The 19,839-nt window shown below is 40.0% G+C and overlaps 1 protein-coding gene across 1 annotated transcript in view; it reads right to left on the reverse strand.

The window, feature by feature from the left end:
* Nucleotides 1-19,839, reverse strand: part of LOC6500128 (heparan-sulfate 6-O-sulfotransferase 1) — a 74,967-nt gene that overhangs the window by 52,976 nt on the left and 2,152 nt on the right. The window lies entirely within an intron of this gene.

A 19,839-nucleotide genomic window follows, 5' to 3' on the forward strand; every position in this document is an offset into this window, starting at 1 on the left:
CGTGCCAACTTGTTCTTTTATGAAAGTGACTTTGATGTACTTTTCAACTCTCCCTGCCCCAATGCTAATAACCCGAATTCAAATTTGGAATTTTCCTGAAACGCGTTTAATAAACCATTAATTTGGGATAACCTCCCACACAGCTTGAGGAAATTGTCCAATTAACGTGATTGAAATTGTAATTACATTTCACTTTGTATTACATAAAATCTTTGTTATTGTTCTTGTTTGTCTCTTTAGGTAATTGAGTTACGCAAAGAGTTGACACAACTCCAGCTAGCCGTCTTAAATTATTGGATATTATTTAACGAGTTAAATTCCCAAACAAAAGTCGGTATGCGGCAGCATTATATTTACCCCACAACTCAGAACTCGCTTGACATCAGTTTAAGTTAATATTCCTTGAAATCCTCGCAACATGGCTGCAGATGTGACCACTGCAGTCTCGGTTGCATTGAAAACTTTTGCCGCACGACGACAAGTGCAAAAGCACGAGACGTGCTCAAAATGCACCACCACCGACTACCGGCTGTCTGACAAACAAAAGGATAAAACAAAACAACCACCAACCATCCGCCAGTTGACAAGAACAAAAGAAAAGCTCTGCATGGGGAACCGCTGGCCGAAAATTTGACAGAACCAATATCTCCAAGGGAAACACAAAGAGATCGGGTTTGGGGTAAGCCGTCACATTGTTTTCGGTCGCGTGGCATTATTGGCTCATTAGTAAATGAACTGTAATGGACGGCAAAGCCCGTCAAAAGATATGAATTGGCCGTCAAACGTTATCGGCGTGCCTCCAATTTCCCAGTCTCCCCAATAATCCCCCCATTTATTTGTTTTTAATCATCCGGAATGAAAGTGGTATAAAAAACACCACAAAAAAGGCTTGGTAGGTTTCAAATTACCAAAACGTAAAGGGTATTTATAAAAATATTTGTATTAGACGCGTACTATGAATTTAATCTGTAAAAGACAGAAATAAGTTTACTTTTTTGCTTTGCCACAAATTCAAACAACACTGACCTCCAAAGTTCAATGTCCTTGTACCTAAGATGCCGGTAACACACTCACGAATTTGTTGACAAGTTGGCTTTTGGCCAGTTACCCAATAATTTTAGCCATTGTATATATTTAGAAAACAAACAAGGAATGAGCATCGCGTGGTCAGAACACTATATCAAGATACACACGTCACGTCAAATGGCCAACAAACTTCCTCCACTCATTTTGCTAATTGAAGTCCATGTGGACTTGACATAATTTCGATAATTAGGGCTTGAGTCTGAACAGAGAGGTAATATATTCAGACATTATAGCTGAAAATCCCAGTAATCAAATTATGAACAAGGTGAAGGGGGAATTGTGTGAACAGTTCTTATAGAAAGAAAGGTTAATAGGATGAAAATAGTGCTTCAAGCTCAAAGTGCTTGTTTATATTTATAGAGCTAAAAAAGAAATCATCAAAAACTACTAAAATATGAGATTTAAAGAATAAAATTGTTGTGGTTTACCAAGCCAGAGGAATACCAACTATTTTCATTGGCTCTGCGAAATAATATTGGCTTTTAAGTGGCCGTTTTATATGGCGAAACATAACCATAGCCGATGTTATCGACCACGACCACCCGTAATTACTTTCGCCGCCAGTTTGGCACTGGCCCCCCTCCATATGGAGGTCAGGTCATGTCACATTGTCGCCTTGCCCCTGGACCCCTCGCATCGCCCCGTTCTAGCTAAACTCATACAAACTTTTTCGCGCTGCCGTGTTTCTGATAAAGCGCGAGAAAAGCGGAAAAAGACATAAAACCCGGGCCACGTTAAGTGCAGCCATGGATTGGTCTCTACTCCGATGCCATGTGGCGTCATTAACGTGGCAACACGTTATTGTTTGACGACGACGGGCGACGGTCTAGCGGGGGGCGTGGCTGGCATATTGGACAGCGGCCTGTTGGCATAAGTGTATAGGTAGATGGGGGGGAGGTGTGGCATTAGAGGCGACAGAATAACCGCACATAATGGCGGCCCATACGACTCCAATGGCAAGGAGAGGAAACGGAAATGACTGGAATCGCATCGAGGATGGAGGATGGAGGATGTCGGATGGAGGGCAGGAGAAGCGCGCTTTATATTCGCCATTTACGTGTTGAACATGGAATTTAATTTCTTCGGTAATTAATTGCAATCGTGTTGGCATTAGGTTTAATGCTCTAATTGGGCAGATGTGTTTGCCCGGGTGTGCCCCAGCGTGGCTTTCTGTTTGTTTGTCAGTGTTTAATAGGGTGTCCGCTCCGGCGCAGCGGGTGCGGGTGTCAGTATCAAACTGTTTGACTTTGGCTCCGCCATTTTATTTGTCAAGTCAATGGGCACTGGGATGAAATACCTAATGCAATGTTCGCCTAATTGATTTTATGATTTGCTTAATTGTGTCGGCGCTTGAGCCCATTAGTGGGTTTCGACTCCAATAAAATTAAATTAAGGTCGCTGCACATAGTTTGCCAAAAACACAGCGGGTACTGCCAGTCGTTAATGTCGGGCTGGGAATGTTTATTTGTCCGATTTATAAACTCACACTATACGATGTGTTCAGTGCATCTTACCTGAAACGAATAAAAAAGAGAAAAATTACACCAATTAAAGAAAATATTTTCAATCATTAAATCCTTTTAATGCTAAATATATAGAAATTTATTCCGGGCCCGACCCGGCCATCTTATTTGCCGGGCCCGGAGGCGAGTAAACCGAGACCAACACAAAAGCCCATTAAAACCCATACAAACACATCCACAGGACCAAAGGGATGCTCCAAAGAAGGACGGAAAAATGAGATTGAGAAAAAGTGGCCGAAAAAACAAGAAGAAAAAGGGACCCGAGGAAGACCCTTATTTTTTGGAATCTTTTTTTAGCAGGCGTTAAAACGTTAGCACACGTTTGCCAAGCGGCTCCACTCATTTAAGTCCACAAAGTAAATTTTAAGTATCAGGGGTTTTTTGGGTCAACTTTCCCAAGGTAATAGTGCCTCCGGGGGTTAAAGGTTAGAAAGAAACGAAGCCTTGTTTAAGACTTTTTTTAATTAGTCGTAATTACAAAATGCAATAATTTCTAATTCTGTAAAACAGTACAGTATCTGTACAATATTCTAGATACAATCTATAATTTTTTTAATGTTTGTAAAATAAAATCCCCATCAAGAACATTGAACAATAAAGCTTTTGGCGTCCCATTAATGCAGAAAAAGTGTCAAAACGTACAAAGACCACCCAAAAGCCTACCCCCAAAGCCCTTAAGAGACAACGCGTGAAAGAAAAGCAAAATGTTGCTACACGTACCACCGCCAGCGGAAACGTCAACACAGAAATTGACATCGACACTGACGTACTTGATGGAAATGATCAACGAAAAATACTTGTTTAAAATGGCAGTTACGGGCATTTTACAGTCAATCAAGTATCAAAATCCTGCTAATTGGATTATCGAAAGGTAATCCAATTATAATATCAATTATCCTTTATATTCCCACTTTTTCTTTAAGTGTACTAACAAAAAGAAAGGCACCACATGAAATTAGAGGAAAGTAGCTAGAAAAGGATGCTCTGCGGCTCCGGCCGTCCTTCCCGGCTGCCAGCTACTTTATGCTTTCCGTGCTTCCTGTGTCATGTCGGTTGACCGCAAAATTAAATTACAAGAAAACCCCAAACGAACAACGTGGCCAAGTAGAACGAGTTGTGCCCCCACAACACCAGGCCAGGCCCGAACAGGCCAACAGGCAATAACAACCAACTAGAGAAAGAAGAAACGGATTTAAAACGCTGAAGTAGGGCACAGCCCAAACCGAAACAATAACCAACTAGGGGGGGGAATGGGAGCGGAAGAGACAGGAAAAGCCTGACAGACAGGACAGTCCAAAGTTGTGTTGGCAATGTTTCCGCTTCAGCCAAACATGGTAATTACGTGTGCCCGAGATGGCCGCCTGACCCCTTACACGTCATCGCAACTGTCGACTAGCTAGGCCATTTGTACGATTTTGGTTCGGATCGGCTTTAACACACCCTCTCACTCACTCACCGCGGTGCTCAATTAGCAATTAGTTTTATTTCAATTCAGTTTACTTAAGTACACACAATCCTCTAACCCCCTGCCATCGAGAAAAATGGGGATTTGTCCAACTTTTCCAAGTACTTAAAAGCTTAAGGTAGGAAACTTTTTTTGGGTCTTCAGTTTTTGGTTTTCATTTAGGTTTTTTGGGTCACAGCTTTGTCAAATGACTTGTAAGGGTTGCCAGCCAGGTGAGCTAAAAACAAGTTCAAAGGTATTTGTGTGCTCCGACCCAAAAATCTTAATTAGAAAATAAAATGAACAAAATTAGGCAAATAATTGGCCAAGTTCAAAGTTTGCTAGTCCAGGTATGGAATAAAAATGTTGAACAAAAAGGGTTTCAAAAAGAGAAAAAGGTCTTAAATAAAAATTGTAATATCTTCTTAAGAATGTTTGAACTCATTAGCACTAATTAACTTCCGTTTTGTTCGTATTTTTTGGAGTTTGATTAACTAAACCCTTCTTTATTAAGTGGCTCCTTATAAACCGGCTAGTCATTGACAATCCGTGGCAGAGTATCTGGCTCAAAAAATACATAAGTTTGTCATCCTTCGTCATCGTCAGAATGAGAGCTAGAAGGCCAGAGAACCGGGAGTGTCGGCGCCGTCATCGGAAAAAGGCTGCCACATTGTCGCCAATAATTCAACGACAACGTCAGCGGTCATAAACGAAATGATTTATTGCCAAAGAGAAGGCGAGCGATATCAAAACCAAGCCAACCGACTCAACAAGCCGCTTAACGCATCCCCACGCCTCTTTATCATCCCACATATGGATGGATATCAATGCATATCGCGAAGATAAATTATCATTTGCAATCGGCGATGCAAGGAAATGGTTAAAAAAAATATTAAATATAATTAATGACACTGTGGAAGTGTTCTGAGACGACGTTTTGTTTGGTTATCTTATTATTGTATGTTTATTTATTTTTGGTTTCCTCTTTTTTCCATTTCAATGTCGAGTTTTGTTTGTCAAACCATCTGTCTAGCCAAAAGAGACATTTTTATCTTGGTGACACTCTGCATATGCTTAACACATTTTCGCAATTCCCGCTGATTGTAGTGGCTGCCAATTTGCGGCCAACTTTTATACGATTTTTATAAAAGCCTGTGGAAGCGAGACTCTGGCGCCAGCATAAATTATACACGGATATTTAATTTTTGTCCTTCTCTTTATTGTGTTGGGCGGTTGGCGCCAACAATCGTACTATATATACTCTACATATATTTACACAACAAAAAAATCAAAACAAAAGCTGTATAGCTTATTTCCGGGAGCCATTCAAGAGTATCTATTTCCATTCAAATATGTTTTGATTGTGGGCGGAACAATACAATATTGTGATTACATCTGTTTACAAATAAACATTTACATAATTTATTTAACAAATATATTCTAATAGAGTTCATTGTAACCTTGTAACCATTATTACCTTTCATTTCGTTAGATTTTCATTTTCACATAATAGGAAATACAAAATAATGCCTGAAAAAATATTATTTGACTAATTTGCACGAATTTCTTATCGTTATTTATCTAATAACCTACAATTTACTGAATTCAAACAAGAATTTACACATTTATCGACTGCATATTTAACGAGTTGCCTAATTAACCCACAACTCGCAACTAAAATTTGCGCCCAAAAAGAATGCAAATTAGCCGCAATTATGGTTGTTGCTAATTGAAGCGAAAAGCCCGACCCACACGCAGTTTGTTAGGGAATATTAAAGGGCGCTGGGGCAAGTGTTGCTAGGGCACGTTCTACCTAGGAGTTTTCCATTGAAAAGTAAGCAAATATCTAGTTCACAAACACCAGCAGCACGGCCACATGCATATTCCTGGCCCATTATAACAATTACTTGCACTTGCTCCATCTCGCCTTGGCATGAACCCAAAAAAAATATAGACTACTACTAAAATTAACAAAAATAGAAAACACAAAAAAGTGCATAAAAAGATGGAGGTGTGGGAAGTTGAGTGAGGCAAGTTAAACACTTGAGTGTGGGGGACAGGGCGAAGGCGTTAAAACCCGAACACATTTTGTGGGCAATGCGCTTTGGCAAAAGATTGCACGCCAACCTACATGAGAAGAAATTCTATGTAACCCTGATTTTTAACATTAAACCGTAAACATAAATATTTAATTTTTCAAGATAATAAATATTCAACCACAAATGCCAGCTTAAAAGGACATGAACTAAAAACTAGCTTGTAAATGAATCCCTTTTTTTCGAGTGAAAATGTCTCCCAGTCCGGCGTTCAATGCGGCGTATGTGTAATATCGTGTGGTGCAAGTGCATGTTGACTTTGGCTCACGCATACATATACAAGTGACTGTTGGTGTGTGCGAGTGTGTGTGTGTGTTAACAAACAATACATATACACTGACCTACATAGACACCCGGCATGGTTTCTCATTTGAAGCCCGCATTTGTTGCCGCCGCATTTCCTACAATATGTACTTTCCTTACGCAATTCCTTTTTCTCTTTTTTTGGGCTCCTTTCGTTTTATTTGAAATTTTCCAGTCCGATGGAGGTCAGGCCAAAAAAAAAAACAGGCACAAGAAGAGAAAAAGCCAAGCGGCATCAGGCCTCAGTATTTAGTTAATGGAAATTATTAAAAATGGAAACTTTCCCAGCCATAACTCAAATGAAACGAAAAAAAGGGCTCGCTGCAATTGCAATTTATTTGGCCTACCCACACTTCTCAACCAGAAAACCATCCATTTTTGACGGACGGATTCACTGACTTGCAACAAAAAATGTTTCATTTTTTATTGCCGTTCCGAAAGGGAGTTTTTTCTTCTCCGGCAAATGTTTATGCTCTGGTTTATTCTAGCATTTCATTTTGGGAAAATATTGTTAAAATATAAAAAAGGTAAAACTTTTGTAGATAATTTGACCATTTTTTCCTTTGACAATTTTATACAAATTGGTCTTAAATGGTTATGCAATTGCTCCGTAACCTCTTTGCGAATTTATTTAATTGATTGAATGTGAAATGGTAGTCGGATATTATTTATTTCATTATAATCCGTAAACCGAGAACTTTAGTTAAAATTAGTTAAAGAGACTTTAATAATTTTGACAATATTTTGAACAGCAAGCCAAAGAACAGAGCTCCGCTCGAAAAGAATCTTTTCATTGGATGACTGTTAACATTTTTGGTGCTGCTGTCACTCTAACCAACTAAATTAGCCACATGCCGTAGTCATGGCCTATCCGTGGCTATCGTGAACATATTTTAGCCGAAATTACTTGGAATATTTTCGTGTCTGGGCCCCCATGAAATGAAGCCTCGTGATAGCTATCAAAGGGATGATGGCGAGGGAATGGAAACACTAGAGTGCTGGAGGACTGAAAATTATCCCCCGAAAAAGCTTTTTGAACGTTTTTCGAGGCAATTGCAATTTTTTGTTGGCGTCGTCGTCTGTGTCGACTGTCGTAAACCAGGCGTAGGCTATTAATTTTATCACCGGGCCAGGTAGAAAAGTCCAGGACCCAAATCTGGCTGCGGCATGCCGGTGCCAGTCTAAAGGATCCCAACCACCCATCGGATGGGATGGGTAATTTTAATAAAATTTTCGTACTCGAAGCGTGGAGCTAAAGCTTTTCATAATGTAGATTTTATGCTGATTCAATGTTTTCTTCATTTCTTTCTGCACAGATTGTTGGTGTTCCTAGGCGTGGCGTTAAATTAAGGAGCCTGGCTTATATGCCGTAGTCAATTTGTGTAAAATTTTATCAATCGTCGGGGGAGAGGTAGAAAGAAGGCCCAACTTACAGCATAAATCTCTTTTAGTACCGCACTTTTCAACTTCAGCGGCGAGTGTATCTCCCAGCTACTTTCCCATTGCCGTCGAAAGTTATGAATATTGATAAGGTCGAGCAAGGTGAACCATTCCTAGATGGCTTTTCCAACTGCTTTGTTGTAATGTTTCATAAAGAGCCCTGCCAAGATTGAGTTTTCGGCTCATTTGGGATTGCACCCTCACTCTCTAGTAGGAAGGCAATCTTATCTCACATTCACGTGGGCTGAAAATTGCGTTTAATATTCAGTCGTAGAAAATTAGTTTTATGCGCAGAATGTTTCAGAAAAGGTGAAAGGTAGACGGAAGCTAGCACACAACTTTCCTTTTAATGAAACAAAGGCGACACTGATGTGAGGTCGGTCGTCTAAGCAAATTACCGAATGTTGTATGGGTTAATTGAATTGCCCCAACGGCGACGACACGTGTGCCACTGATACGACAATTTGGCCCAAGTGCGTGGAATTCCCAGAATGGGGGTCTCTTCGGGCCTTGGCTATTAAGAAAGTTAAAATGTTGGTACCAAAAGTTGCAAATTTTAATTGTTGGAAATGTTTTAAAAGGGACCAGAAAGTTATGTTTAAACTTTAAAGCACGAAATAGTCTATCTCAATAGTGTCTCAATAATGGTTAGTCATATTTTGCTACTGTTGCCCTTCAATTTCTATTGCCTTTCGCCCAACTCCAGTAACTCGAGCTACTAAACGATAGCAATAAAATGTGTAAAATCATTATACACTATGCGAACCACTCAATTGCATCCGACAACAAACGGCCTCTCCACTTGGTAATTACTTGGATCCATTCCAGATTTCCCCCGTCCCGGAAGCCACTCACTCGGAGTACTTGGGGCAGAGTAAGTCACTTGGCTGTTAAAAGAGGGCAGCTGCAGCTGCACTTCAACACTTTGGAGGCATGCAAATAATAAAAAAGAACTCCGTGCCATGGAGGAGGAGGGAAAACAAACAAACATAAAGAACAATTACAGAAAAGCTTATCGGCAATTAAAGAAACGCGCCCCACGGAAGCCGCCTCGCAAATGCAAATTGTGGAAATGAAAATGCAAACTCCTCACTGCAGGTCAGTTCGGTTGGATTGCAATGCAATGCCCGGAGTGGCTGTGGCAGTGGCACTCTAATCATTCGCTGGCCAGTAGCCATTAATTGTCGAACAAAATGCTGCACTGTGTTTGCTGGACGTGCGGCACATGCAACACATGCGATAATTGTTGCAGTTTTTATGCAATTTAACGCACAATGCTGCGTTTCAATTGTTGCGGCAACAATTTGCAGCTTTATGGCGTAATTTATGCAACATATACGGCAGCCCGGCGGTCGGGCGATGTGACATGTCTGATGACAATTTGAATTAAGTGTAGTTAATGTTGACAAACGTCTGTCCGGCCTGAGAACATTGTTTTCCCCAGCTCACCTCCCATGCTGCCCCATGCTGGCAGTTCCCTGGACCAACACGATAGTTGGGACTAATATTCATACTCATGTATATGTATGCCCCTATAGCCCACCCCTATTTCCCAGAGAGCACCCCCTTCGCGCTGGGAAGACGGTGGGGACATGCTGAAGTGCCACTCGCCCAGAGCTGGCAGCCAAACATGATTGATGAATGCTCTGGATTCCGGACAGGGAGTGCGAGATTAAGATAATCGGTATTTGTGTAATACAATTTCCTCCATTTGACAGACTACGGGTTAAGTGAATGTAGAGGACCAGGAATAACTTGATAAATTTAATAAATATTAATAAAGCCCGGTATTCAAATGGGAGTGTACATAACTGATATCGTTCCATAATATGTTTATTGTGGCTTTACTTAGAACGAGTTGTTGGCCAGAGAGCCCAGAAGGCAATCCTCACTTTACGGCCACAACCACTCTAATCGGTTCAATTAGCTTCACTTCATTGGAGATTTAGTTCGACTTAATGCATTAAAGCTTAAAAGCCATTTCATCGATAATAGGTTAAGTAAACCATTCCATTAACGTTTCAAACAAAATGAGGGCTTCAGCACTGGCTCTACTCCTAATGCTTTGTGTTCTGTTAAAAGTGAATGCGTTTATAGGTGATTATTTATTTTATTGTTTATTGTTAACTGAGTATTTTCTTTGATAGAGTGCCCTCCAAACGAAATATACGGCTGTAAGCATTGCTTCGAGCCAACTTGCGAACAGATTTTGTACAACGACGAGCCGTGTGACTTGAATTGTGTAATGACCTGTCGCTGTAAGTTTGGATTTGTTCGCAAAACCACAGACTGCATTAAGTTACAGGACTGCCACGACGATTAATTGCTAAGAGTAGGTTTTAATATTTTCTATTTGAATGTAATCTATTTTAAGAATTTCAGGCATTACAATTCAGATGCGAAATCTGAAAACAAGACCGCCCCTATTCTGTTCGAGACTCTCGTCTTCAAAGTATGATGAATAAATAGAAATCGATATTTCCTTCCTGATTTAACACCTTTCTATTGTCATTGTGGCAGCTGTTTGTCCTTCGTGGTTGCATTTTCAGGTAAATGTATGTAGGTACTCCGCAGGAGTACCAGGACAGAAATCCGCATCAGGACAGAAACACAAAAGAACCCCGCAAAGAGGGCCAAGAAAATCAATAGAAACAAAGCCTGGCCAAGTCCTGGCATAGTGTGTGCTACTGCTAACAATGCCCACGTACCACAGGACATAAGCAGATCTTATCCGAGAGCCGAGAGCCCAGCCCAGAGAAGAGCGGCGTGTTAATAGATATTGGGCAGGTTGTTTGTTGTCCCTGCTCCGAGGACAGGAAATCAGAGCGTGACTGAAATTTTCAAGTACTATTTTCAATTCCCCAACAAAAATTGTTCAAAGAATATTAACCATTGGATATGTAGCTCCTCCTTCCTTTTACTTTATTTTTTTTTGTGAATCAAAGTTGTTAATTTTATTGAATATTTCCGTATGTTGGCGGCATACACAATGGCCCTTGTTATGTTATGAATTTTCGAAAAGGGTCAAAACGAAAATGTTTGGAATGGTACTGTCCGTGCATGTGAATGAGCAAATAGTTCTCAATTGGTTTTGGCCTTTGTTCAATTTAAAATGTGCCACTTAAATGGAGTTCCTCTCGAAACCGCTATCTCCTCCTCCTCCTGCGGGCTGTCTATTTTTGTGGCCCACCAAAAGTGCATTGACATTGCTAAATTCATTGGCAGTCCATGCCAATTTTAATTCTTCTTTTTCTGCCATCGTCGTTGTTGTTGTGTGTTGCCTCTTTACTTTTTTGTATTTTTTATTATTTTTTTTTTTCAGTCCAACCCGCATTCGTTCAGCTCTCAAGTGACGACAAACGACCGAATGCCAAATGCCAGGCCAGAGCCAGAGCCAGAGTCAACGGAGTCAGCTTCACTCTCCGTTCCACTAAACTGCCTCAAATGCCGCGTGACGCATAGAGACGATTTAATTCTTCTGCCCCTCACTGAAATACTCTATCTCGAGGGTAACGTTTCCAGTCAGTTGGGACTGGGAAGCAGTTAGAATTTCAAGTATTTTCAATTCTTCTCTTTAGTTTTTAGTTTGAAATTCTATTAGCAGTTTCGTGCCTCTATTTTTGATTATGTTTTATTCAATTTTAACCCTATTTCTTCAGGGTATATTTTAGTTTGTTTGTAGTTTTAAAAAACTTTCTTTTTTCTCTGGGGCTTTGTATATATTTAACATATTTTGCATGTTTCCTACGGGGCCTCTGAGGCCCGCCGCTGGGCCGCCCATTTGTCCAGCTGCGTCGCTTTCTTCAATCCCCTGAACCCCATTTCCATGTCCATGTCCCCAGCCCTAGCCCCAGCCCATGCCCATTTCCATCTGCATCTCCATTTCCAGTTACACCAGTACGCATTTTAAACTAAAACGGCAGCAGCAACAAACACACCAGAATTGCATTCATATTCATGTGACAATTTGCATGAGATACAATGAGGCCATAATATGAGTAGAAGTCACCACAGAACTTTTTTCTTTCTGCTGAAAATGCAATTTTTTTCTAATTTATGTTCGCATTTAAATAGAACAAAAAAGGAGAAGCAACTTTACTGAATGGGCACGAGTTTTTGGCATCAATGCCAGAATTTTTTGCAGATTAAGTGGAAACTTGTTTGTTGAGGAAGCCATGAAGTAGAATGAACAACTAAAATAATAATTTTATCAGCAAACAGCAAAAAATGTAAGGCCCAGAAAACAATAATCTTTATTTAGAAGGGCGATAAACAAAGAACTTACTTTGTAATACTTGTAGTATTATTTCAACAAAAAATCTCCTTTTAATGAATATGTTCTATCTCTAACTTAGAATGAATATAAAACGACTGTAGTGTTTTCAAGCCGAATCTCTAGCCATAAGCGATATAATCCCATGAATAACAATAATGTATTCTTTAGAATAAGGAGCAAGCCAAACATAGAGAAGGAGATGTGCCGGCTTCCGTTTGGTCTCAAATGCACTTCTGTGATCCCATGTGCGGTCCATGCTCGCCGGGTTTCGGTTTCGGTTTCCATTCCCTTCGATTTTGTCAACATATGTTCAACATAATCACAAACAAGCTAGGGTATTACTTTAACACAAACATCATCGAAGTAGGAAAGGAAAAAGATCCAAGAAAAAGGGAAGCTATGGGAAGGAGTTTGCTCGAAATTCAATTTTGTGCATTCGGAATTTAATTTGAGACGATTCGATGAGTCGAAATGAGTATCTTGTGCACATACTCCGGCTCGGATTGTGCCTTTTGTTTTCTTATTGTTATCAGCCACTTGAGCGGCTTATGCTAAATAGACAGACACATTTTTGTAACAATTCCCCTCGAGAGTCTTAAGAATGTGTGGCATTTCGAAGCCGATTGTCTGAGTGGGCCATTCGTTGGGGCGTTGAAAGTTGGCTGCACTTTTTGAAGTTCTGATGATGAATTGTGTTGGAGGTCGGGCCAGACAGAAGCAAACAGCTGCTGATGCGCGCTGTCGGTCAAGATGAAAAGATGAGTGCTAAAAGCTATTGAACCAAAACAGATGGATAGACTGACTCGCTTTCGGTTTCTGGGTAGCCCTTAATGGGAGAAAGGCCTAAATATAAACATGCATCTATTTGGGGAATCTGGGGAATCGTTTGATATTTCCATATTAATAGCATTCTGTTCACACTATTGACAGTTGCGCCACTCCCTCCTGGCTGAGTCCTGGCTGGGGCAGCTCGGATTCTTGAGACGATTTACGACTTCCGTGAAGCACTTTCAGTGGCCAGTATGCAATCGGCATTCATGGAGTGCCTCGAATTTAAATATATGTATACAAATCCCCACACACACCTATACCAGCCGATGTCTGGTGCGTGTTTGATATGCAGTTCGTGTCTCGGATGTCTGCATTGATGGAAATTGCAAGAAGACTTCTGTATGGCAAAAAAAAAAAAAGGATTACAGGCAACCTTCCCTATCCGAACTACTTGATTAAATAAATTTGATTAAATGCTAAAAGTATCCTCTATGATTATACGGTGGGGAGGAACTTATGTATTTTTTGCTTAAACCTTGTTGGCATTATTGAAGCTGGACTGTAGCCTCTCACGCAAAACACAAAAAAGTCTCACATACTTGAAATGTGATCTCAAGGAAAGGAAGTTGGGACACGAAATGGGTGGATGAGATTGGGGTGGGTTGGGGTGGAATGGCGATGATGGAAGGGCACTGGGGTCTTGATGGGGGGTCCAGGCAGAAGCTAATCTGATTTATCAGTCTGAAAATAGATTTTGATGGAAAAAGCGACCAATAGCATGAAAGGGAAAACACTCAAGGGAAGGAGGAGTACGTTTCATGAAGATGGTGAAGATGGTCAGAAGTAATTGAAGTTATCAATGGGGTTGATGAGGTACAATGTGCCACATTGGGGCGATACTCTGGGGCAACAAAGCTTCCCTATTAATGCCCCATGAAACACCTTGGCGAGCTAAATTGCTCCAACACTTCACACAGACAATACAGTTATTAATTTCAGCTAATTCGTTACGCCCCCTCCACGGGCACCACCCAATTAATCACAGACAGAAGGCCTTCATAAATCAAAAAACGAAAAAAATACATCTAGAAATAACGCCCATTATTGATATCCTTGTTACACATAAACCATATATATATATATCTTGAGCTCAAGTGCTGGGAAACATCAAAAACATGTTTCGGTCAATAACAATTTTTGTTTCTTCGTTTTTGTGTCTTTATGGTTTTTTGTGTTTTGTTTTTTTGGCTTTGTACTTTGCTGTCGCTTCCACTTGAGCAATTAATACGTGAGCAAACTGGAAAATATGTCAGGGGGCGGCGGCGTGGGCGGTTGGAGCCAGAAGCGATGGAAGCGAGAGGGAAGAACGCCAAGGCAAGTGCAAAACAATGTTCAAGTAGTGTATTGTTTGCAGAAATGCGCCAAAAAGAAGGCAACCATCATAACAGCCACGATGTGCAAAAAGTTTAGCTTCTGTTTCCACCGCCGTCTGCCAATGGATTATTTTTATTACAATCCCCACACATTAGGAGAGAAAAAATAAAAGCCGGGGGACGACATAGACAGAAACCATAAAGCGAAACATTTTGCAATTTCGAATCCCAGACACGCCTCTCACATTGTCCCACGACTTGATCTATATATGTGTCTAGTACGTATAGCTCTATCCAAGACAATAACAATAACAATGATTATAATTGTCGCCGTCATTATCGGGATGACGATGATTGAGTTTGAGGTCTTGAATGAAGTATCACGCATAATGAATTGTCTCTTTCTGCACTGTCTCTGTACTTGGAAAAGTATAACACTGTCGAAAATCTGCTCATATTTCATTCAACCAAGCGGAAATCCTTTATGCCCCACCGCTCACCGCTCACCACTCGTCACCCACAGCCCCCCCCCTGGGGTGGCATCCCTCTCGACCATCACCTCCTGTACAGTGTACACCACGTCGTATAATAAATACTAACGGTTTCGCCTAGCTTTTCCAGCCGACTCACATTTTTGCAGCTCGTTAAATAGGCGACAGTCGAGAGCATTGCCTTGTCCCTGTCCCTGTCTCTTTCTCAACCCGGCCACCCGTCTCTTTCTAAGCACTCTGCATTGTTAGTCCGTAGACTTTTTAGTTGCTTGGGTTGGGTTGCATTGTGTGAAAAAGTTTTAATTGGATGTTTATTACACAAATTTGCTCGTTTTCTTTTCTGCTCCACACATTTTTTTTTAGTTAGTTAGTTAGTTAAAAGTCAAACTGGTGCAGCAAAAAAGTGAAAAGTAAGTGAGTTTTTAGGGTTTATTGAGGCTAATAAAGTTTCGAAAAGTACTGACCAACTGCTAAATGCTTTCCAACATTTTCAATTATTTTTCAAAAGTTATAAATAATCCATAAATGGAATACAACTTTCGCATTTCACATTATGAATTTTTCAAAAATTTAAGTACAACCAAAATCATTTTATTAAAATCCTCGCTTTTCATAATTCTGCGCCAAAAATAATCCAATTAGCCAGGAATTAAATGCAATAGGGATTGCTGCGAAAAGGGAGCCCACAACTAAAATACGCGTACATGACAAAATGATTCCAATTAGAATTACAAAACGCTAATTGCATTTTACAAAATGCTTCAATTGAATTTCTAATTGCCAATTGCTGCAGCACAATGATTCTGCACATAAATGAATAATTCTAAATGGATTGAGAAATGCCGAGAGATGGAAATCAGCCAGCGGGGAAAAATGAAACTGAAGAATGGAAAAATTGTGGCACAAAATTCTGGGGCAGTACAGCTGTTGCCGCTCCGATGACTATTCAACACAATCCGCCCAAAATTTCCCGATTTGATGAAAATAAATCAACTTTTGGATTTGTGCATCAAAAATTCCGATTTGCGCAATTATTTTTTTAGACCGCGCATCACGAACTATGAAACTAAATACCTCAATAAAATATAGTATGTTAGGATAGAAATTGATATTATTACTATGCAAAAAAGAAACCGAATGGCAAGCGTTTGATCTTCCCTTTTACGAACCTGCCCTAAAGGCAATCACCAGCCGTGTGTTTGGGAGAGGCTTTTATCTACCTGCATTGCCATTTAAGATCATAAACGGCTATCAGTTAACAGCGCTTTCAAAACATGAGGGTCTGCTGTAGGGACTCGATAAAAAAATATCAAATAAAAACTAATACGACTTATCTATGCTCTATTCTATGTGACCTATTGATGAAAAGAAAACATTGCAGACTTATTTCAAACTAATTCATTAACAATTTCGGGCAGTTTTAAAATTGAAGTAGTCCCCAATACCCAAACGTATCTAAAAACCACCTTACCCAAACTCATACCTGATACAATAGAAGGTCGAGACAAAAACCAAACCTGTTTTGGATCCATGTGCCCCCAGAGCAGGGGAGAGAAAACCAGAGACTCGCCTCTCCAAGTTGGGCTATCAAAAAAGTTTTATCACAAAGAAAAGCTAAACCAGTCAACGGGTTTTATTTCGGGACTAATTTGTCGGAGGTTTCGATATCCGATACCCAAACTGATGCATCCTTACGGTTTGAAAGTTTTTTATTTTTTTGGGTACCAGGCCAGGAGGTAGGTCATCTGATTTGCAGACTGAACATTTTTTTGATCTTTTGCGCACAAATTAACTTCAAACAGGCGTGAATAATGCCCAGCTGATCTTTTGTTTTTCGCTTTTTGGGGGGAATCTGGAAATTCATTTGCCTTAGAGTGCCCACATTAAAGTGCCGCCTGACACGCTTCCCCCGGATTTTATGACATGTGCGGTTTGAGTTATGACCTGGTCTGGCTTTTTGCCTTTTTTTTCCAGCATGCTAGCTGGCTTTTGTGGCATGTGCGGAGCTTGAATTTCTTTATTCCTCTCCCTTTCCGTACATATTTCAGATTTCTGATAGTTTAATTGGTCTGGACTTTATGTGTTTTGCGGTTTTTGTTTGCTCTCGGCTTATTTCTTGATTTTTTGCCCCAACTTGCCACTGGTCTTGGGCCTCGGCGTAATGAAGACGTCACATGGAAGGCATATTAATGCTAATTGATTATGCCAAAGTTCCTGTCCAAGCCAAACTGTGGGAATTTAATCTTGATCGCGCAGAATGTAGGAGCATTTATTGAAGGTTTCTTGGCACTTGACATGGAGCACTTGGCAATTAAGAGGGTGGGCTTATCATCAAGCCCACGCATAGTGCTAGCAACAGCACGTTAAACACTATATTTCATTGATAGTGGTATTAAATCACATCGTAAATCGTTTTAACGATCACTTCCCCAAGACTTTAAGGTAATTGAGACATTTAAGGCCCAGCAGGGCCCTCACTTCCCTAGAAAGCCACTCGTAGAAATTGTAAACTCGGGATGCCTTCAGGAAATTTATGTTGACAAATCTGAGAAATTGTTAAGAAATTCTTTATAGGCATCTTTGGAAATCTGTGAGTCCCACACTCAATTAATTTGATTAACGCTGCCATAAAAAGCCAAACATAAAATGCAGGTTTAACAAACAAAGCTTTGCTAATAAAATGATTCAACAATATAGGAACAAATATATAAATATATTCGGGGTGTAAACTTTTTATGACACGCAAGTCGGAGTTGAAGTTTGGCACGATCTACTAGCTGGTAACGATAAGTGTTCTGCGGCTTTAATAGAGACATAAAAATAGTTATAAATACGCCTGAAACTCCGTGGACTGTTCATTCCCCTGTAATTTGGAATATTTATGTGTATGCCACAAAAAAGTTGTAGAAAAACACACTGATATGTGGAAAAAGAGCAATAAAAGCTAAAAACAAAACAGTTTCTCTGTGGATTGCGGGCACGAGTGTAAATTTTCCGTGAAACAATTGGAAACAACCAAACGCACAGACTAGACCGAAAGCATCATAAATAGTTTTCATTTCATTAGCTCGGCTTTGTGAATTGTTCGAATATGAAAGTTCAAAATGCAAGCGCACAGAAATAATAAACACCCGACTTGTTTATGCGATCGGGAAAGTCGGGAGTGCCAAAGATGTAACTATATTCACTGGCTCATTTACGAAAAACAAAAAAAAACACACACCTGTATATGAACTTTGGACGCCGCTTGGATATGCCGTAAACAATTACTGGATCGGGCGTCACAACAGACAGACAATCCTCTTGCCACAAATAATTTTCCGGCCAAACAACAGACACAATTCAAACACACTCGAGCCACTCAAACAGCGGCATTTAATTAATGGCTTTTTATCAAGACTGAATAAATATTCAGTGGATGGATATTTGCATACATTGAAATAAATAAAACCAAATTAGGAAAAAAAAACACGAAATCCGAATAAAACTGGCTGGGGCATTGGGTATTCAGAGTAAAAGTCAACGAATTTGTTAATGGTTAACTGGCTGATAAAGTTTACACATTTTAGGCTTTTCGGGATAAATGATCAGATAATGCTTACACATATTTTTGAGTTTTAATAAAATCCTATAAGATTTATCCCTCTTCTCTGAGATCTGTAAATTATTTTGTTATGGATGCATCATAAATTAGAAAAGTGGCCCTAATTTATCTCAGTTATGTATCAGATCCGGCCGCAAAAAGGACAGTAGGAATAGCAACCGCGACTCGCATAAGAGAGCAATTAAAAATCGCTTTCCATTAATCAAACTAAGTACTACGTCCGAAAATAAAATACTTCCACATCAACCTCCCCGTAGGCGTAGCCAGAAGTAATTTATATGTTCAACATACCTCTTGGCCATGGCCCATTAGGAATACAAATCTGAGTACGCCCTAAGAAAAGTTCCGCCCTCACATCCCCAAATAATAGAATGTTATGTCTTTCTTCCATCGGACACGCAATGCATGAGTTTCACTTTCATTTGGTTAGCTTTCGACGCATTTTTCACCAAAACATGCCCCTCTCATATGGCCCCAGCAACTAATTAAGCTATTTTTAAAAGGCGAGTTTCCGAGGCACGCACAGGCCAGTGTAAAAGGGGCGTGGTCGTGCCCCAATCGTCACTATGTCTGGCAAGATCGTGTACAGTGGCAGCTGTGCTCAATTAATGTCATTTCTGTGCCATTTCAATTTCTTAAATGTTTCAAATTAAATTTTGCATTTTGCCGCGAAACTAGTCGAAAAAAAAGCTGAATCTAAATTGGTGGTATGAAAAAAGCAGTATAGATATAAAAAATAGATACAGAATATATCTATATCATAAACACACTGCGATACATATATTTGACATTGAACTCTTTTCGGTATTCACGCCCACTTGACTGTTGCCGAGTTTTATGCACAGCAACGAATTTATTTTTTGTTTAATTAAAGATCGCCAAATTGAAATTTAAACATTTTTCATCAGCAGCATATATAGAGCTCATCAAAGTCGCAGGCATAAATAAATTTGTCTGCTATTCTGCGCGGTTTGTGGCTGATTGCATTCAAGAAGTTACGGGCTAATATTAGAGATGACTGGCACGGGCTGGATTAATTGTTAAGTCTACATGGCCCCAGTACACACTCTTATGCCAAAGTTATGCTAATATTGTCTGGTTTGGATTTATGCGTCCCTAGGGTAGAATTTAATGCCTCCACTGTCATTCCATGGTCTGTTTTTATGGCCGTCGAATGAACTTTACACCTCGGTCATTAAATAACTCATTAAAGCGGGAAGGGAAGCCATATTAGTCCCTCAGATTAGACAAATTTCAATGAAGCACATGGGAGAGAGATTTATGGGTTCGACTGATTATGAATAATGAAGTAAGTGCAAGAAATTCGAACGCATTTTTCGAAAATACGAATATTTCGGATTTCCCAATCGCGCCCCCCAGTGAACAAAAGTCTCATTGGGGCCAAATATCCACAACACCTCGGTGTAAACAA

This window comes from Drosophila ananassae, chromosome 2L (genome assembly GCF_017639315.1).
Source record: "Drosophila ananassae strain 14024-0371.13 chromosome 2L, ASM1763931v2, whole genome shotgun sequence".
Classification (NCBI taxonomy): domain Eukaryota; kingdom Metazoa; phylum Arthropoda; class Insecta; order Diptera; family Drosophilidae; genus Drosophila; species Drosophila ananassae.